Source organism: Pinus tabuliformis, chromosome J, assembly GCF_031772625.1.
Source record: "Pinus tabuliformis cultivar Carrire ecotype Pingquan chromosome J, CPIR1, whole genome shotgun sequence".
In the NCBI taxonomy this organism is placed as follows: domain Eukaryota; kingdom Viridiplantae; phylum Streptophyta; class Pinopsida; order Pinales; family Pinaceae; genus Pinus; species Pinus tabuliformis.
The window spans coordinates 827,911,438-827,931,534 of NC_142295.1; positions in this window are offsets into that span (position 1 = coordinate 827,911,438).

Consider the following 20,097-nt stretch of genomic DNA (forward strand, 5'->3'; position numbering starts at 1 on the left):
TTCCAGCGTTTCCCCAAAATACAGTAGCAGAACTGTTTGCCTCCTGGAATAATATCTATCCTCATAACATCCCCAACAAATCCTTATAAAAAACATTTGGACAGCAATTCCAAACTTCGTTTGTTGGCAGATATGGTTGGCTCGTAATGATCAAATTTTCAATGGAAACAGAAACATTCCTCTTCAAGTTGCAGCCAAAGCTAAAGCATTACTCTTGGAAGCATCGCAACAACAGTTTCATAAAGAACATCCACTGCTCCTTCCTGAAGAAAGGAGATGGCTCCGTCCGCTTGAGCCTTCTCCTCGTAAGCTCCATCTCGTCCCTCAAACAGTTAATCCGGAGTGGAGAATAAGAGAAACTGAGGAAAGTTTCACAAATTGGTGGAAATCCAAAAATCTCACCACCATCTTTTTTTACGGAGCCTCCAAAGGAAATCTCGAGAACGCTGGAGCTGGAGGGTTCATTTACTCTCCGGACGGCAACTCAAGACACAACTTTTATTGGGGTCTAGGCCAGAAATCTAATAATCAGGCAGAGATCTATGGCCTACTCAAAGCTTGTTTAATAGCAAGAGAAAAGGGAGTCAAAGATTTCCAAGCCTTTGGTGATTCAGAGATCCTAATCAAAAAGTTAAATGCTGAAGATCTTTCCAACAATGCAAGCCTTAACAAACTTCTGGGAAGATTGAAAAGAATCATCCAAGAATTCACTTCCTATAAATTCTATCACATTCTTAGAAACCTGAATGGCGAAGCAGATCAAATGGTGAACAAAGGATGCCTGCTCATAAAAGGACAGTTGTTTATCAATGGCGAAAACTTCCACCAAATTCCCTGAAAAGTCTATAATTCACAAGCAGAATAAGCTTGTTGTTTTCTGTGTAAACGGGGCTGCCTCGGCAAAGACCCCACCTCTTTTATTCAAATAAATAAAATCCTACAGCGGTTACATTTAAAAAATATATATATAAAAAGTTATTAAATCATTTATAATTCAACTTTATATTTCTTTTAATTTAAAATATATTGATAAATTATACTTGTTAAATAATTTATAATTAAATATATCATTTATATTAAATTTTAAATCTAACTTGTTTAGATTTAATGATAATTTTGTCTAACTTATATTAATTTCATTATTTTTATTAAATATTAAAATTTAATTCTTTTTTAAAAAGTTTACTAAAATCACTATTGAAATTTCAAAACTTTAAAGATATTAACATTTATACACAATTCAATTAAAAAACTCAAACTTATATGACTTAGAAGGCTCTCTTATATATAATTTATTTAGTTAAAAAGCATTTAATATAAACAATTTGTAAAATTGTCTATCACTAATACCATCTAGATCCATTTTAACTCTTTATCTACTCAAAAGGAATTAAATCACCATGGAAAATACCATGGGTTCTCATAAACTTAGAGCTCAAAAACTGACTTGACCAAGTCAAATTTACCATAACTACCCAATAAAAATTAATTAAAAATAATAACTTTTTATTTTAATATATGGTTATTTTTATTTTTATTTCAAATTGACCTTAACTACCCAACAAAAATTGATAAAATAAATAATAACTTAGATTTTTTATTTTAATAATGTTATTTTTATTTTATTTTAAGTAATCAAGATTATAATATAATATATCAAACATTTCACCCAAAAATAATGAAAAAAATGTAATTAAATTAATTACATTTTACACAATTAATATTATTAAACATTTACCTAATTACATTGTACACCATTGAACATTTGAAAAAAACTAAGGAGAAAGAAGAGTATGAACATGAACATTAAGGACCAAAGCCAACTCTAAATAAAGCCACTCCAGATTTAGTGACATATGTGCAGGTGTGTCGTAGCTTTTATTACTCTGCCATATAGTGCATACATCTCGCTCAATGTTGGGAATTGATATGTAATTTGCAACCACCTTGTCTCTTTCATGATAAGCTCCAGGGCAGATATTGTCACAATAGTACAGTTTCCGACACAGGAAAATATTAAAAGACTCATTGTAGTAAACAAATGGAAAAAAAATCTAAGTTATTTTACACTGGTTATTTTTATTTTAATTAGATTTTGAAACTATTTTAAAATTTGACGGACAAAATATTAAATAATTGACATCATTTTTATCAATCAAATTTAAAAATATTCTATATGCAAAAAAATGTACAATCACATTAAATTCAACCACTGTAAATACTTTGCAAGAGAAGTTTCATTATTTGTTTAAACACTTATATTGGACTTTGACGGAACAAATGAGAACATAAGGAGTCACGATAGGTTCTATGGTGGATGTGCAATACCCATCAAAGTTGGCATCCTTTTCATTGTGCAATTTGTTTATCAAAAATTGAAGTAAGATGTTGTAGAGCTTGATATCCATTGTTTAGGCATTGAACCATAGAGCTCTCTATTTGATTTCTATTGTTGATGTTTTTAATAAACAGTTAGTTAATACAACATCAACTGCTAGAACAAAGATAAGGAGTGGTGAGAATTTTTTATCAAATGAGTGAAAAAAGTACCTGGCCTCTTTCTTATTATTATACCTGCCCACTGCTAGGTATATAGTGATTGATAAATCGCTGAAAGCCTATTATTTTCTTTCGACTTTTTCCAAATGGCTTGATTTAAGCCAATGTTTTCTAGAAATTTTTATTTAAAATTATTTTCATTTTATTTTTAATTTTTTTTATTGGACAAGAAACTTAGAAGTCTTATTGCAGTTTATTACAAGATTTTCACTTTTATATTGGGTTAAAGAGTCAAGTTTAGATATAATATATAGAATATGATGGAAACATTTAATTTCAAAAAACTAATCCTAAGTGTCACGTATCATTAATCTAATAACATTTTTTGTTTGGTATTTTTTAGCCTAATTACATAGCTTAATATTACATAGCCATCTGGCTCTTTTCGTGTTAATTACATACCATTGCATTGCTTAATATTACATAGCCATCTGGTTCTTTTGTGTCTGTGAGCACTAACTTTCTCTGTCCAGCAAATTTCTTGTTTTAGGTCCTCTGCACCCAAACCTGGTCATGCACATTCTCTCTCCTGCAGACTTCTGGATTTAAGTCCTCTACAAGGATACACATTCTCAATGAATTGCTATGTTTCAAGCACCCTAATTTGTCCCTGCTTCATATGCCTGTGGCCTGCATAATAACTCGCCAAACACTAATTAATTAAGGTATAATTTTGCAAGTACTAGATCTGCAGGTACTAGATGATGATTATTACTGTTTTGTTCATTCAGTTCCTCAGCGCTTCAGGCCTCGCACTATTCTTATTACAACAGCATATCAATGCTCTCTTCCTCTTCATACATGTTGGGTACATATAACAGGCTGCCCCATATACAATTTGATGGCATAGCTCTGTGGTTTCCTGACATTACCTCTTCGACAACGCTTCAGGGCTCACACTATTCTTATTACAACAGCATATCAATGCTCTCTTCCTCTTCATACATGTTGGGTACATATAACAGGCTGCCCCATATACAATTTGATGGCATAGCTCTGTGGTTTCCAGACATTACCTCTTCGGCAATGGGGGTTCAAAATCTCGGCTTCCATCATTATCAAGAAGTAGACAGTTTAGTAGGCTAAAGATTTAATCAGGATTGTCTTACAGTTATCGGTGATAGATTCTTACTTATGAAAAGTAGTTTCATGTTCTAACTCTAACCAGGGCACTATGCTTTGCTAATCATAGCACTATGCTTTTATACACCTATAGGGTGCTATAATATATTCTTTAGTTATTTGGACTTCTTTGGAGAGAAAACCCCGTCTAAAGTTCTTTAGTGCAGTATGTTACTATCCTCGGTCTACTCTCAACATACGGATGGAAACTTCCCTTCTATAGATTTGCTACTTGAGGTCACATTGTTCTCCATTGTTCTTTATGGGTTTGAGGTGTGAGGGCCTTGCCTTTGAGACAAACTGTGCCAAGATATAGAGTTTAGAGACCCATATGCTTGCACATGATCAAGAGAAATAAAACAATTCCACATGCCATTGTTCAGGTAGAGTTTGTGACCCATTCACTCTGGCTTGACACCATTTTTAGATTGGTCTAGCTGTCGCATCATATTTGCTATATCTTTGACACAATATTTAGTAGGGAGTGTTATCCATACTTCGCTTTTTATGCCTATTAGGCCATAGCCTCGAATAGAGACCCATTGATTGGCTTCATCGTTGAAAGCAGACTCGAATAGACCCATTGATTGGCTTCATCATTGATGCTTTCAGAGGTTTCAGACCATTGTCAATCAATTCGCATCTTGGTGGATAACTTCCACATATACAGGTAGGATGGGTAGGCTTGACTTGACCTACCAAGTAGGTTAAAGGCCAAAATGGCCTTTTTTGTAGAGATTTTTCCCTCATATGGTATGAGGTATTCAACCTAGATTCTCGATGGATCTGTCAGTCACAGTGTATGGTCTTCCATTTGAGCTACAAGGTCTAGGTCTTTGTTCCGTTGGTAGTTCAAGGGCTTCCCTCCAAAGTTCGCCATGCCAAAAGGAAGAAGTTAGATAGTTTATGCCCCTTTTATCATCGTTTAAAATCCTTGAAGCATCTTTTAAGGGATTGTAGATTTTATAGATCATGCTGGAGGTTGGTGCAGGACTGGCATTTTGTTCTGCTTCATGGGCAGCTTGATTCGTGCACACAGCTTCATTGGTATGGTCAACCTACAACATTTCTTTGAGGAGAGACATTGAACATTGCTATCATCCCATTGTATAGAAGTTACGCTGGCATCACCCCTGATCAAGGCTCACTGTAAAAAGAGCTGTCTACATCAACAATCAATGGATGTGTCACAACTACTAGTGCTAGTTACACATAATTGGTGGTCTTCCCCGCAAGTCTTAGCAGGTTTCCAATCTAGAGGCCACATTACCCCACAACACGACGTATTTGCACTGATCATAGAGCAGCTACCAACTACCAAATGATCATGATCCATATCCATAATAGGCAGACCAGTAAGGAACTCTATGGTCATAACTTAATCTCAAATTTTAACATACAAAGTGAAGTGGGTATGGTTTAAAGGCAAATGCAACACGTTGATGTATTGGCAAGAACCCATAACTAATCTAAATCCCTCACACAATAACAATGTGATTATCCGAGAGCCCCAGCTCCATTACCAATGTTGACTAACTGAACCGTCTCTAGAATCTAATTTACGAGCCTTATAATTACAAAAGGATTAAATTCCCTCTAGTATGAAGGAACAATGGCATATGCATCCATTGTTGTTTCCTTCCTAGTTCAAATTTGAAAAACATAAAATTAAAATGACTACAATGCAATAACTATTGTTGTTTCACAACCTGGTCTATCAACTTGTTTGCCTTCTTTCTCAGAGCATCCATTATTTTCCTGTTATCAATCATAAAGAGCCCACATTTCAAAAATCTCTATACAAATCCACATCCATATCCAAGAGCAAACAATCCTTAAAAAAATGGGAATTTGAGGAACACTGTGCCTCTCAATAATTCAAAAATATTGTGGATTCAGATATTCACAGATCCACTGTAGTCTGTCAAACATGATCAGGTGGGTAAACACAACTAAATGCTAGTTTCAAATCAAGACCTTAATATTAGTCAAACCTTCTGGCTGAGATCCCCCAAGAGCCAATAATGCAATGCAAGTTGCGAAGGGGCTCCGTCGATCATTTAAAATGATTAAATGCATAACTGACATTTATGTTTCGATCACAGCAAATCAATCGCAATTAAAGCCTAAAGGCAATTCACAATCTGCAAGGACATCAAATCCACTCAGTTCTCTCGGAGCCAAGCGAAGGCCAAAAAGGATATGAATGAATAAAAAGTCATGCAGGAAGTAAATCATTCAAACACATAAGGAATTCAAAAGCCTCGATGCTTTTGTTTCATCCGTCGAACTCCCATGCCACTGTGCAAAACTTGGTATGCCCATAAAGAGCAGATAATCAAGAAGGAAACGCTTCAATCACAGACTGGAAATCAGGGATGGTGATTATTTTATAACGACTGAATCCACCTTCTAATAAAATCTTCTTCCATTCTTTCTCGGTTCTTTCCTTCCCACCAGAGCAGTGGGCCACTGTTACCAGATCAAATCCACCCAACCACCCAAAATAACCCCAATTGACTCACATGTTGTGTTTAGTTAAGGTTTTTTTTTCAAATATTAAAACATGAAAGGCCTTATATTTCATCAATATTATGTACTCGTGCCAAGAGCATATAAAGAATGTATTTCCATTCTTTCTACTGAATAGAAATTAAGATTTTTTCCATTGAAAAAGGAAAGTTTCATGTCGAAAAGTTTAACTAATGAAAACAATAAATTATGTATGGAAACTTCCCACTAAGAGTGCAGTGTGCACTACATAGCTGGGTATTAGAGAGAGAGAAACAATCATATGGCCATTGGCAAATCAACTTACAGACCATAGCAGAGGATTTTTAGTATCAGAATTTTTTTTATTGAAGTAACCTAAACAATCTTGCTATGGCATCTTGCAAGTTATACTCAAAATATTTAAAGAAAAAAGAAAATATTAATGAAAAAATTAATTGAAATATTCAAAAGGAGGCCATTCTCATGTCATCCAGTAGACACGATGTAAAGGAAGATAAGCATAGTCACCCGACAGTCATCAGCGAGGTAGAATCTGCCTATTCAAGGTAGACGTCCTCCGGAATTTGAATATAGCTAACAGGCAAAGAAATATTGAAACTAGCAGGTTCTTAGTCAATGATGTTCACATTAAAACGGAAAGTCTTGCTGAAAGACAAGGGGCAAAATGCGCATTTTTTACTCGATGGCTCCAAAACTCAATATAACATCAATTTGATCAGGTAAAGAGACCTGTCAATCTAGTAGTCAATAAAATGACTGGCAAATACTAAATAGAGATCATTGGTGCAAATTACACTGAATCATACATCGCCTGGATGGCATAGACTCTAATACGAATAGCTCTCCATGCACTTGAGCTAGCTACAGTGCCTTTCTTGGTTATTTAGTGTAGTTGCTATAGTAAACTAAAGAGGATAAGTAAAGTTGCTTTGCATCAATTATTATCCTCAAATCCCACATTTCTTTGAGGAGAGACATTGAACATTTCTATCATCCCATTGTATAGAAGTTACGTTGGCATCACCCCTTATCAAGGCTTACTGTAAAAAGAGCTATCTACATCAGCAATCAATGGATGTGTCACAACTACTAGTGCTAGTTACACATAATTGGTGGTCTTCCCCGCAAGTCTTAGCAGGCTGCCAATCTAGAGGCCACATTACCCCACAACACGACGTACTTTGCACTGATCATAAAGCAGCTGCCAACTACCAAATGATCATGATCCATATCCATAATAGGCAGACCAAGAAGGAACTCTATGTTCACAACTCAATCTCAAGTTTTAACATACAAAGTTAAGTGGGTATGGTTTAAAGGCAAATGCAACACGTTGATGTATTGGCAAGAACCCATAACTAATCTAAATCCCTCATGCAATCACAATGTGATTATCTGGGAGCCCCAACTCCATTACCAATGTTGACTAACTAAACCGTCTCTAGAATCTAACCTAAGAGCCTTATAATTACAAAAGGATTAAATTCCCGCTAGTATGAAGGAACAGTGGCATATGCATCCATTGTTGTTTCCTTCCTAGTTCAAATTTGAAAAACATAAAATTAAAATGACTACAATGCAATACCTGCTGCTGTTTCGCAACCTGCTCTATCAACTTGTTTGCCTGCTTTCTCAGAGCATCCATTGTTTTCCTGTTATCAATCATAAAGAGCCCACATTTCATAAATCTCTATACAAATCCACATCCATATCCAAGAGCAAACAATCCTTAAAAAATTGGGAATTTGAGGAACAATGTGCCTCTCAATAATTCAAAAATATTGCGGATTCAGATATTCACAGATCCACTGTCAAACATGATCAGGTGGGTAAACACAACTAAATGCTGGTTTCAAATCAAGACCTTAATATTAGTCAGACCTTCCAGCTGAGATCCCCCAAGAGCCAATAATGCAATGCAAGCTGCGAAGGGGCTCCGTCAATCATTTAAAATGATTAAATGGATAACTAACATTTATGTTTCGATCACAGCAAATTGATCGCAACAAAAGACTAAAGGCAATTCACAATCTGCAGGGAAATCAGGGATGGTGATTATTTTATAACGACTGAATCCACCTTCTAATAAAATCTTCTTCCATTCTTTATCTGTTCTTTCCTTCCCACCAGAGCAGTGCGCCACCATTACCAGATCAAATCCACCCAAGCACCCAAAATAACCCCAATTGACTCATATGTTGTGTTTAGTTAAGGTTTTTTTTTTCTAATATTAAAACATGAAAGTCCTTATATTTCATCTCATTATATACTCGTGCCAAGAGCATATAAAGAATGTATTTGCATTCTTTCTACTGAATAGAAATTAAGATTTTTTCCATGGAAAAAGGAAAGTTTCATGTCGAAAAGTTTAACTAATGAAAACAATAAATTATGTATGGCAACTTCCCACTGAGAGTGCAGTGTGCACTACATAGCTGGGTATTAGAGAGAGAGAAACAATCATATGGCCATTGGCAAATCAACTTACAGACCATAGCAGAGGATTTTTAGTATCATAATTTTTTTTTATTGAAGTAACCTAAACAATATTGCTCTGGCATCTTGCAAGTTATACTCAAAATATTTAAAGAAAAAAGAAAATATTAATGAAAAAATTAATTGCAATATTCAAAAGGAGGCCATTCTCATGTCACCCAGTAGACACGATGTAAAGGAAGATAAGCATAGTCACCCGACAGTCATCAGCGAGGTAGAATCTGCCTATTCAAGATAGACGTCCTGTAGAATTTGAATATAGCTAATGGGCAAAGAAATATTGAAACTGGCAGGTTCTTAGTCAGTGATGTTCACATTACAAGGGAAAGTCTTGTTGAAAGACAAGGGGCAGAATGCCCATTTTTTACTCGATGGCTCCAAAACTCAATATAACATCAATTTCATCAGGTAAAGAGACCTGTCAGACCAGTAGTCAATAAAATGACTGGAAAATACTAAATAGAGATCATTGGTGCAAATTACACTGAATCATACATCACCTGGATGGCATAGACTCTAATACAAATAGCTCTCCATGCACTTGAGCTAGCCACAGTGCCTTTCTTGGTTATTTAGTGTAGTTGTTATAGTAAACTAAAGAGGATATGTAAAGTTCCTTTGCATCAATTATTATCCTCAAATCACACATTTCTTTGAGGAGAGACATTGAACATTTCTATCATCCCATTATATAGAAGTTACACTGGCATCACCCCTGATCAAGGCTCACTGTAAAAAGAGTTGTCTACATCAGCAATCAATGGATGTGTCACAACTACTAGTGCTAGTTACACATAATTGGTGGTCTTACTTGCAAGTCTTAGCAGGCTGCCAATCTAGAGGCCACATTACCCCACAACACGACGTACTTTGCACTGATCATAGAGCAGCTGCCAACTACCAAATGATAATGATCCATATCCATAACAGGCAGATCAGGAAGGAACTCTATGGTCATAACTCAATCTCAAGTTTTAACATACAAAGTGAAGTGGGTATGGTTTAAAGGCAAATGCAATACGTTGATGTATTGGCAAGAACCCATAACTAATCTAAATCCCTCACACAATCACAATGTGATTATCCGGGAGCCCCAGCTCCATTACCTACGAGCCTTATAATTACAAAAGGATTAAATTCCCGCTAGTATGAAGGAACAATGGCATATGCATCCATTGTTGTTTCCTTCCTAGTTCAAATTTGAAAAACATAAAATTAAAATGACTACAATGCAATACCTGCTGCTGTTTCGCAACTTGCTCTATCAACTTGTTTGCCTGCTTTCTCAGAGCATCCATTGTTTTCCTGTTATCAATCATAAAGAGCCCACATTTCAGAAATCTCTATACAAATCCACATCCATATCTAAGAGCAAACAATCCTTATAGAATTGTGAATTTGAGGAACAATGTGCCTCTCAATAATTCAAAAATATTGTGGATTCAGATATTCACAGATCCACGAAACTGGAAGTAAGGTATTGCCTTTTAAAAAAAAACAAAGATTAAGGTTTCATAATTATAAGAAAAATATTATTAGGTCAAGCAAAGAAAAAAAAAAAGATTGTAAAGTAGAGAACCTGCATGAACTTACTCGGCAGGGCTGAGGTTTTTCCATATATGTAAAATAGTAAAAAAAGATTCGATAACACAATTTTAAGAAAAATCGAATCAAAATAGTTGGATTTTCACCCAAAACGATTACGGCTATACCAACATCAAAGACGATTTTTCTATTTGAACATTTCATGACCTACTCAAGTCCTGTGCATTACTTTGCCTTATATTTATAGGAAATTTGTTATGGCATTATTAAAATATCAATCCACAGTCCAAGCATATTTTACCAAAAAGGGTAAAACATAAACAAAACAAGAGACATGACTACATGATGAATAGAACAAGAAATAGGACTCAAGGTTTCTGGTGAATAATAAGCGTAAATCACCTCCGTGACAGCATACATTACCATTATAAAATTGAGTTTTGGAGATACAAAACCTACTTTACTAGAAAAAGGAAACATAAACATAACCAGAAACAAAACAAAACTAGAATCGTGACTATAGAATTTTGACGGATAAGCAACTTGAACCCACCCATCTCCCTGAATATATCATGCACTTAAAAACTGGTGGTGTTGTAGAAGTGTAATCCCAACAGAGGAATGGAAATGATAATAGGAACAAGAACTGAATGGAAAAGAGGTATACTAGTCACACCTCTACTGACATTGATCTGAGTAATGTTGCCTGTCATCAAATGGGTATGTAGCACAGGGTAGAGATGTCCATCGGTCAGGGGTAGATCTAATCTTCCATTCATTGCCCATCATAGTTTTAACAAAAATTTACTTGGGAATATCAACCTCCAACCTAAACCATTCTATTGAATGACATATGGCAAGCTATTAGTTTTTCAAAAGTGAAAATCTCTACCTAAGCCACCAACAAGGCATTGGTTCACTAGTGAGGTCAGCAAAGTTTAACCCAACCACCAGGCTTCACTATCACTGTTGTCCACGCCACCTAAATGGAATAACAGGAAAGCACCGGGGGATTTTGGTAGAAAAATTACCATCCAGAATTATCACCTAAACCAACGGAAGTCACTCATGGATAAGTTTCTTGCATTAATTCTTATAATTAAACAATAAAAATAAAATGTAGTTACCTACCTCTTGAGTGGGTTTAGTATCCTCTGGAAACCTCTCCTCTGGCACAGAGCCTCGATCCTGCTTGTCTCAGTTCACATACATTTCCTCGGCATTTGATTTCATTGCTTCGGAACTCTTGGAACCCTCTGGTGCAGGCAAATCCAAGGCCTTTTTTGTGTCTCTGAAATTTATAGGGACGACTGGATCATCGCAATCCACCTGTGGCAGAGCATCTAGATGGTGACCTCCTACAGTCTTGGGACATTTTATTTCCTTGTCTTAATCAACACATTTTTTCACTCTTTTCTGCTTAATTTCTTCACTGATTTCAGGGTCGGAAAGACAACTGTCGTCTTCTTTGGCACATAACCCATACCTTCGGCTCCATCTTCCTCTGCGGAATCTTGTATATACAGCCTCTTGAGTGCCTCTTGCACTTGTCTAGAAGTGTTTTAAAGTTTCAAAGAGTGATGGAGGCTTGGGGATGGGCCATCGCACAGGAGTGTGGGCAACCTTGTGCAGATCCCCTCGTAGAATGAAACCACCACGATTGGAGGCACCTAGAATCCAATTTCTTGTATTCAAAAAAATGTATCAAATCAAACCTGCGACAACATGGCCGCGACCTTCCTCTTTCTTCCCTGGAAAAACCATGCAACATGAGGAAAATGAATAGGTTTTGATATTTGAGAAACAAAATGGGATGACATGGCGACCTTCCTCCCTGGAATGCGAGGGAAATGAACAAATTTTGATATTTGAAAAACCCTGGAACGCGAGGGAAATGAACAAATTTTGATATTTGAAAAGCAGAAATGCCGTGAAACTTTGAATGGAACTTAAATGAAATGATTTTGTGTTTTTCCATTGGACTTAAATTCCATTAAATGAAATGTGTAAGTGTTTTATTTGGCTTAATAGGGAGGTATTGCTTATGGAAAAGAATTATTAATCATATGATGCTTGTTTCTATGTAGGAAAATTTATTTGAGGGGATTTTAGTTGATTTTTCAATGTAACCATGTTACATTAAAGGTGAATTATGGAGACATAAAAATAAGTTGTGTGTGGTTAAAAAGTGCAGTGAAGTCGTAATGTTATAAGATTAATGATTATTTCTAATAAAATGTTTGGTTTAGTAAGGCTAGCTAATCTATGGAGATGCTCCAATATTAAATAAGAAATTGCAGATAGAACAGAAAGCAAATGGAAATAAAGAATTTGTCTAGAGAAGATCATATGGAAGAATCCAAGAGGAATTTCCATGGCAGTCTAACCCTAGGGTTTTTTCTAGTGTGAAGATGGGTTTTCACCTGCACCCGGGAGCGATAACAGCGTGAGGGAATGGTCACAACACTAGCCAACAAGGGTCAGTGCACCTGGTTTATATTTATCTGCGGCGGTTTGGCAGCTTATGGTCTTGCGCGTTTTCTCAGTCAACTAGTAAGGGGATCGAACGATGGAGGTGAACGTTTTGTTCAGTTGGTTCAATGTCTCTCAGAGGGTGCCGTGAACAACATCACATAGGGATAGTATAACGGAGTACATGTGAACATCATTTTGTATCGACGAGGAACTTGTGGATTATTCTTCTCATTCTATGGAGGCTTCCCAAATTTGGGTTGAGGGGCCACATCAACACCGAACTGGGATTTCACCAGCGACACACCATGAACCGGAAGTCCAAGTCAATGCATTTACCTCAGATATGGATAATGTGAAGGTTTCCCTAAATTCCCTAGGGTTTTCCCACCCGGGCTCGACGATAAATCCGAACTTTCTTCAACTACAGGAGGACCAGGCTCAATCGGTCTTGAATATCCCATCACCATCGGAGTTACAGTACTGGGAACTCGAACAACAGGGTCTTGCGACAAATGTACAAGGGGCGTCTTATGTGGTGGTTGGGGGCACGAGCGTTCATGGGACTGATACATATGGCGTCGTAAATACTGAGAATAATGTACCGTTCTCATCAGGAGTAGACCCCCAAGGCTAGCGACTTGCTCATGTAGCTCGCACTTCAGGACATTTTGATGGCATCACTCATCAGGAACCTGGATTTGAGGATATTAGAGCATCGGATTTGGATGAGTATGAGTCAGCAAAGGATGAACAATGCCCGATAGACCACGCACAGAGAACAGGGGGGAAGAAAAAAACAAAATGCACCAAGGTGCATGAGAAGGGGCATCTGTTGGTATTCGAAGAAGGTAATAGTATGGCCCAAGATGCATTTACTGAGAATATTGTGCTTGTTGGAAGGGTTCATGGTCGAAATTATACCCTTGGGCGATTGAAGCATTGGACTGTGGAAATTTGGGGACATTTATTGACCAGTTGCTAGCGATTATTACCATGACAAGAAGTTGGTTTGCACTCATCTTCACGCAACTAGACCAAGGAGGAACCATTTTGGTGGAACTTGGCCATAAAAGGGACATCTATATTTGCATAGTTTTTTAAGAGAAAATACACCTAGTGGATTATGATTGTAGGCACATCATTTTAGTATCTAGACTAATGTGTAAACACTAACCAAAGGGTATTTAGCTAAACCCACAAAATTATTATAGGTGCTTCTAGAGAAGTAGGTGTTCTTGTGCTCTCATTAGTTAGGTATGGACAATGAAGGTAAAGTAAGTGAAGGACTTGGCCACTAGTCTTTCCCATAATTTTGGTCCAATTTTTCAACATCACCATTTTTAAGGTAGTTGTACGTTTAGAATTGAGAAGGCCAACGTGAAATTGAGATAAGCTTTGATGGATCCTTTTAGTTGAAAAATACAATTGGGAGGAGATATCAAACATATTTTAGGAAGAGTATCTAGTAATGTGGCTAAGATGAGGGTTATGATTGCCTAAAGTAGCTATGTTGCACGTGTATATATTTCCCCATGGTTATTCTAGTTATCATTATGTGCAATTGTAATAAAAAATCCACAGGGATATTAGAGATCTACCTATGTATGCTAGTCCTACCATAATAAAGTTACACATGTAAAGGCTTCATAAAGAAAGTTACCTACTTGTGATCATCATAATCCAATATTTAGATAAGGGGAGTTATCATAGGTACAAGCCATACTTACTAGGTGAAAGTTTGATATGTGCCACGCGATTCAAATATTGGTCATAAGAGGAGGACATATATGAAGCATAGAACCCAACTCAACGATGAGTTGGAAGGCATGACCGAGGCATTTTTGTTTATCATCTTTTACTAAGTTTTGGCACAGAGAGAAGCTCAACAAAACTTGAAAAAATATGAATTTGTAGAAGTAAACATGTAGAAGGTTGAATATGTGGATCTATATAAGGCAAAGTACACAAGGCTAATGAGTCATCTCATATATTCTTTGCACCTACTTTTATGGATAATTTGTGTATCTCTCTAAAGAAATAAACTCTTTTGTACTCTTTTTTTTTGTTAAGTGGCTTATGGTTGGTTGATTCTCTATTATAACTTTGAATCTTTTGCAGCTACTCTAGTTTCCTATATATACGAGGTTTGTAAGGTACTTAAATAGATTCAATATTAGGGATAATTTGTAAGAGGGGTTACATTTTTTTATCAATTTTTGGTGTTCACTCTACATTAGAGTTATGTAATACCATGCATGTTATTAGTATAACGAAATACTATTCTACTGATGTGTTTGTATTTGTACTATATTTGGGTGATATATGCATGTTTTTATTCATTTGAATGATGTTAGTTCTAATGGTTTAAATTGGCACCAATAATATCATAATGAATGTGATCCCCGCTAAAATATTTGACATTTTGCGCATTACTTAATGGGAATTATTATATGTGCCTCAAGTGAGACCTTCTTGCTCCTAGAAGATGGAATATTTTAGGAGATTAGACAATAATAGGCCATGTTTGGAAACATTCCATTAACCTTGAGTGTATCATAGAGCCAACATAAAATAATGGGAAATAATTGTCTAAAATCTTTGAACTATGGTAACTAAGTTAAATTAGGGTTTAGTGATCGAGGGGGTAGGATTAACCTACAAAATGGCTTCAAGTGATTTAAATGATTTTAACCATGGCCCTAAATTTCCCCTAATCTTATTTAGGGATGCTAAATTACTTGGAAATGGGTTGGGAAAGGTAGAAGGTGACTTTAGGGAGAGGTGCTTCATGAAAAAATCTATTTTAATGGCTTTGGGAAAAAATCGAAAATAAATATTACTTTTAGGAAATTTTTTGTATGTTAGTGTACAATTTTTACCTCAGAAAAGACGATTTTTTCACTAAGCCATGATGGTAATTGGAGTAGTTAAAGACCTCAAGTATTGTCTAAGTGGATAGAGGAAGATATGGTGTACTTAGTCATAGTGGGGTACTAAGCTTGGCATTTTATTTTGAGATGAAGGTGGTGTTGTAAGCCAAATACCTTATAATTACAAAAGTATTAGCCTTACTTTGATATTAGAACAATTGATGACATTGTATTGTAGAGTATATTGCTTGAGTGAATCTTTAGGGAGTTAAAAACCTATGTACTAATTGTAAAAAAATTGTTTCTTGGATTGAATTGGTCGCTCGTGGTATGGGAGCTACTACAATGTAGTTGTCCAATCTTCCCAGTTACTTCCCAAACCTGCAAGTTCTTTGGTTGCTCACAAAGTGTTTGAAGAAACACCTGAATGAGCTAAGTGGGGCGGCGCTTGGGGCATTTGGGATATGTTTGTCAAAATGTTTCGCCATGATGAAGAGGGTAGGCATGAATCTATCCCTCACTTCTCACGGAAAAAACTAGTAAAGCATGGATCTTCAAATTCATAACCACCCCTTTTCATAATATTTGTAAAACCTCTCTCACAAGGGACTTCCTGTATCATGATGTTAGTAGCTAACTTGGTAGTCATGCTTGCTACCAAACTCCATGAACGTACAAGAATTCCAGTTGCGCTTTCGATGCTTATGTAGAAAGGTAGGATGCTACAAGAGGGATTCCGTCTAAGCAACTATGGCATTCAAAATGAGGCTTTAATCTCCCTCGTTGTAGAGATGAAAGGGGGAGCTAAGGGAGAGGAGGCTCCTTCTACCACCAAGTCAGAAAGGCTGCAAGCCTGGTCCCAACTCTTTAAATTTTAAGGATTATTCAGGCTTGGTCTTTGTGGTTGAGCACTCTCTAGCCACTCCTAGCCTGGAACTAATAGAGGTTGGCATCAATTTGAGGGCTGCATAGTAACTCAATCAAGCAATCATATGTCGTTTCAATGGTTTTTGACCCTCATCATCTACCCTTAGGGATTGGATCTATCAAAACTAGGCTTATAACCTAGAATTGATATTTTGCTCAAAGTGTTTTTTTGTGGTGATCTTCAAATGTCTTGAGGATAAGCAAAAAATCCTTGACCAAGGTCCATGGTTTTGGGGATGAGTTGGTCTTCCAATGAAGCCATGGTTTCCCAACTACAGTCTTCTCACTAAGTCGTCAATGACTACTCCAGTATGGGTAAGATTGCCTAGTTTTCCCATTCACTTTACCCATCCAGGTCTCTTAGAAAAAGTGGGCAATTTAATTGGAAGATTCGTCAAAGTACATGGGGAAAGACTGTTGAGAGGCATTTTCAGCTATGTTTGCATATGTGTTTAGGTAGATCTCAATGAAGGTCTACCAGATAAAATAGATCTCAAGTGGATGGGCATTGTGTATTCCCAACCCTTGGACTACGAAAATACAACTTTTTTGATGTAGGAATTACCAACAAGCTAGACACCTTCAAACTGTATGTCCCTCTCCGAAAGGGGCTTCCTCCTTACAGTCATCTAAGAACTCTAACCATGGTTGGAGGGATCTTAAGGAAAGAAGGGGATCCAAAAATTCAACTAGATAGGGAAGAGACAACCCACAACATCCTAATACATTGAACAATAAATCTTAATGCATTCAGAGCATATTCTTTTGGATTAAATATTCCTCTACACATTTCACTATAGAAGTAGATATGTCCCTCTAAAGTTGATCGAGTGTCTACTAGTAGATCTGTGCTTAAGGTTGATTTCTACCTTGTTCCATGAATTATGATAAACTTTGGGTCCTCTTTTAGTAGACACTCAAGCAACTTTGGAGGGACATGTCTGCTTCTATAATGAAATGCATAGAGGAATCTTTAATCCAAAACAATATAATCCCAATGCATTAGGATTTATTTCTTAATGCATTTATCTATGCTCAATATCATCTTTCTATTCGTCGTGGTACTCATAACTTTGAGCCCAAGAATTAGCATGAGGATAGGGGATATCGGTTGAGCCATATATAGGTGATATTAGCCCACAACGTGGATAGCATAGGAGGAAGAAACCTAGCTATTAGGTCAATTTTGAATAATGGTTTTGGCTTATGACCATTATTAGCCTAGTGAGAATAAATTAGATGGTGTGGGAAATGTGTGGGTTAACCCAATGCATTGTGGGCACTAATAAGTCTGATTGTGGTTTGATGATTTGTCATCATGGTTAAGTAGAGATCTATGCTTAAACACAATTGTGGAGCTCAACGCTAGTGTATGAATTATGGTGCATGTACTAAAATAACTCTGGATAGAGAGATAGAAAGAGGGAGTGAGAGGGATAAGGATATGTATAGAGGGAGGGAGATAGATAAAGATATAAAGAGAGAGTGGGAATGAAAGAGTAGGAGATAAAGAGAGAAGCAGAGGAAGAGATAGAGAGGGAGGAAGAGAGAAGGAGAGAGGGAGTGAGGGAGAGAGAGGGAGAGGGAGGTAGCGAGAGATCTAGACAGTGAGAAAGCGTGGGAGAGAGAGGGAGAGTGAGAAGAATACGGTTCTCAGATATATTTGAGGTCATTAGGTCATATTAGATATGTCATATTCTTTAGGCCAATCACATAAGTGTACCTTCCATCTTTGTTTGGCCTCCAATACCTCCAATATACAACAATACCCTTTTCCAAAAGATCCGTGAGAGAATGACCATGGGTAGAAATATCACCGGTCATCCAACCTGTGAAGGGTAGATTTTTAATAACATTAAAATGAAAAAAAATAAAAAAATTGATTGCTCGAATAAACTTTGAACCAAAGCCTTATTAATTCCAGCACAATACCCCTTTCCAACCCAAGAGAGAATGACCCTAGGTAGAAATCACCATAGTCATCCAACCCGTAAAGGATAGATTTTTAATAATGTTAAACTATAAAAAACTAAATTAATTGCTCTGATGAACTTTGAACGAAAGTGTTACTAGTTGAAGCGGGTGAACGCTTCATATCTTTTCATCGATGAAAATCACAGAGTCTTAAAGAAACCACGAAAACAAACTCAAAGGCTTCTATAGATCGCTTACTCGACTTTTTCTCAGTTCGAGACACTAAAACTTCATTACTATGGAAATTTGTTCAAGTCGTCGGGATTCGGCCATAGCTTTGAGCTAGCCTCCTTCTCCCCTATCTGTCGATCTTTATTTCGCTGGATTTGTTCACAATTTCACTGTCAAACCCTCAGCGTTAGGGTTTTTATTAAATATATTTTTCTTTCAATCCTGAGCTTTACCAGGCTTGTTAAGCTGAAGTGGGTATGCAAAGACCAAAAAATTATTAGATTTAGTTATAAGTCGTTGTTCCCGGACCCCGTCTTGTTCGAGGTATCCAGTGATGTTTTTTCCTATGGGAGGAAGAGGGCAGCCGCAACAGGGGGCTAGTAGCAATAATACTCATCGCAGTAATAGAAATCACAATGCGAAGGTGCATTAGTCCTGGGGATTTCATGGACCTAGCAATCGGTCCATCGGGCAGACATCCTCAAATATGGGGAGTGAGTGCATGGCCTAGATAGGGCAAAAACGGGACAACAACAAATTTTCTGGAATGGGAGGTAGTGGAAGCGGCCATAATTTTCATCTCAGAAGCCCCCACCAAGCGGCAGTCTCCAGGTAAGAAAAATTTAGAGCCTATCCACATTTGTTAGGATCTTATATGGCGTTCCATATATTTTTTATTTCAATATCTATTTATTTTTGGTTGTTACTAAGTGAATGAAATTTGCTGCCCAATTATTCAGATTTTTCTATATTGAAAGTTATTTTGATTGCTATATCAACGAGCATAATATATCAATTTATACAAAGGCGAGAATCAGTGTAAAACCCTTGAGAACCAACGGATAGAAGAGACATAACAGATAGAAGAGACCCAAAAGACGATCTGAACTATTGCTAACCTAAATATTGACCCTGGCCTAGCAAAAGATCTAAACAATAACTAGCCTAGTTTCTAGCCTCTTGAAAATTTTCAATCACCTAGCCCACATTCTGTCAATGCAGTAAACAAGAAATTGTAATAGCGCTCTTATACATCCCCGCTGACAAGAAAATGTTGTTTATCAGCTAATAGGTAATAAATCATCAAGTGCCTCTAAGGTGAATGGTTGGCCTAGTGGTGCTCATCGCCAACATCAAGGTTTCTTGTTGGTGGCTAGTGTCCTACTTACTAATGTTTACTACCCAATTTGTGACATTTTGATAGGTCGATGTACCAACAACTAATACATGTTTGTTAATCGAAGTGATATTTGATTTCAGCTCTTAGTTTAGCTTTATTCTAAGGTTTTTAAGTTTCCTTGTGTTAACTTGGCCCATTGACCTAGGTGGTCAATATCCCTCTTGTATCATTTATGTTCACACATTTGTTTATGGGAAATTTTTTCTTACAGCTTATCTTAACATTTTCTGATTATAGTTGTAGCACTCTTACATTAGTTATATA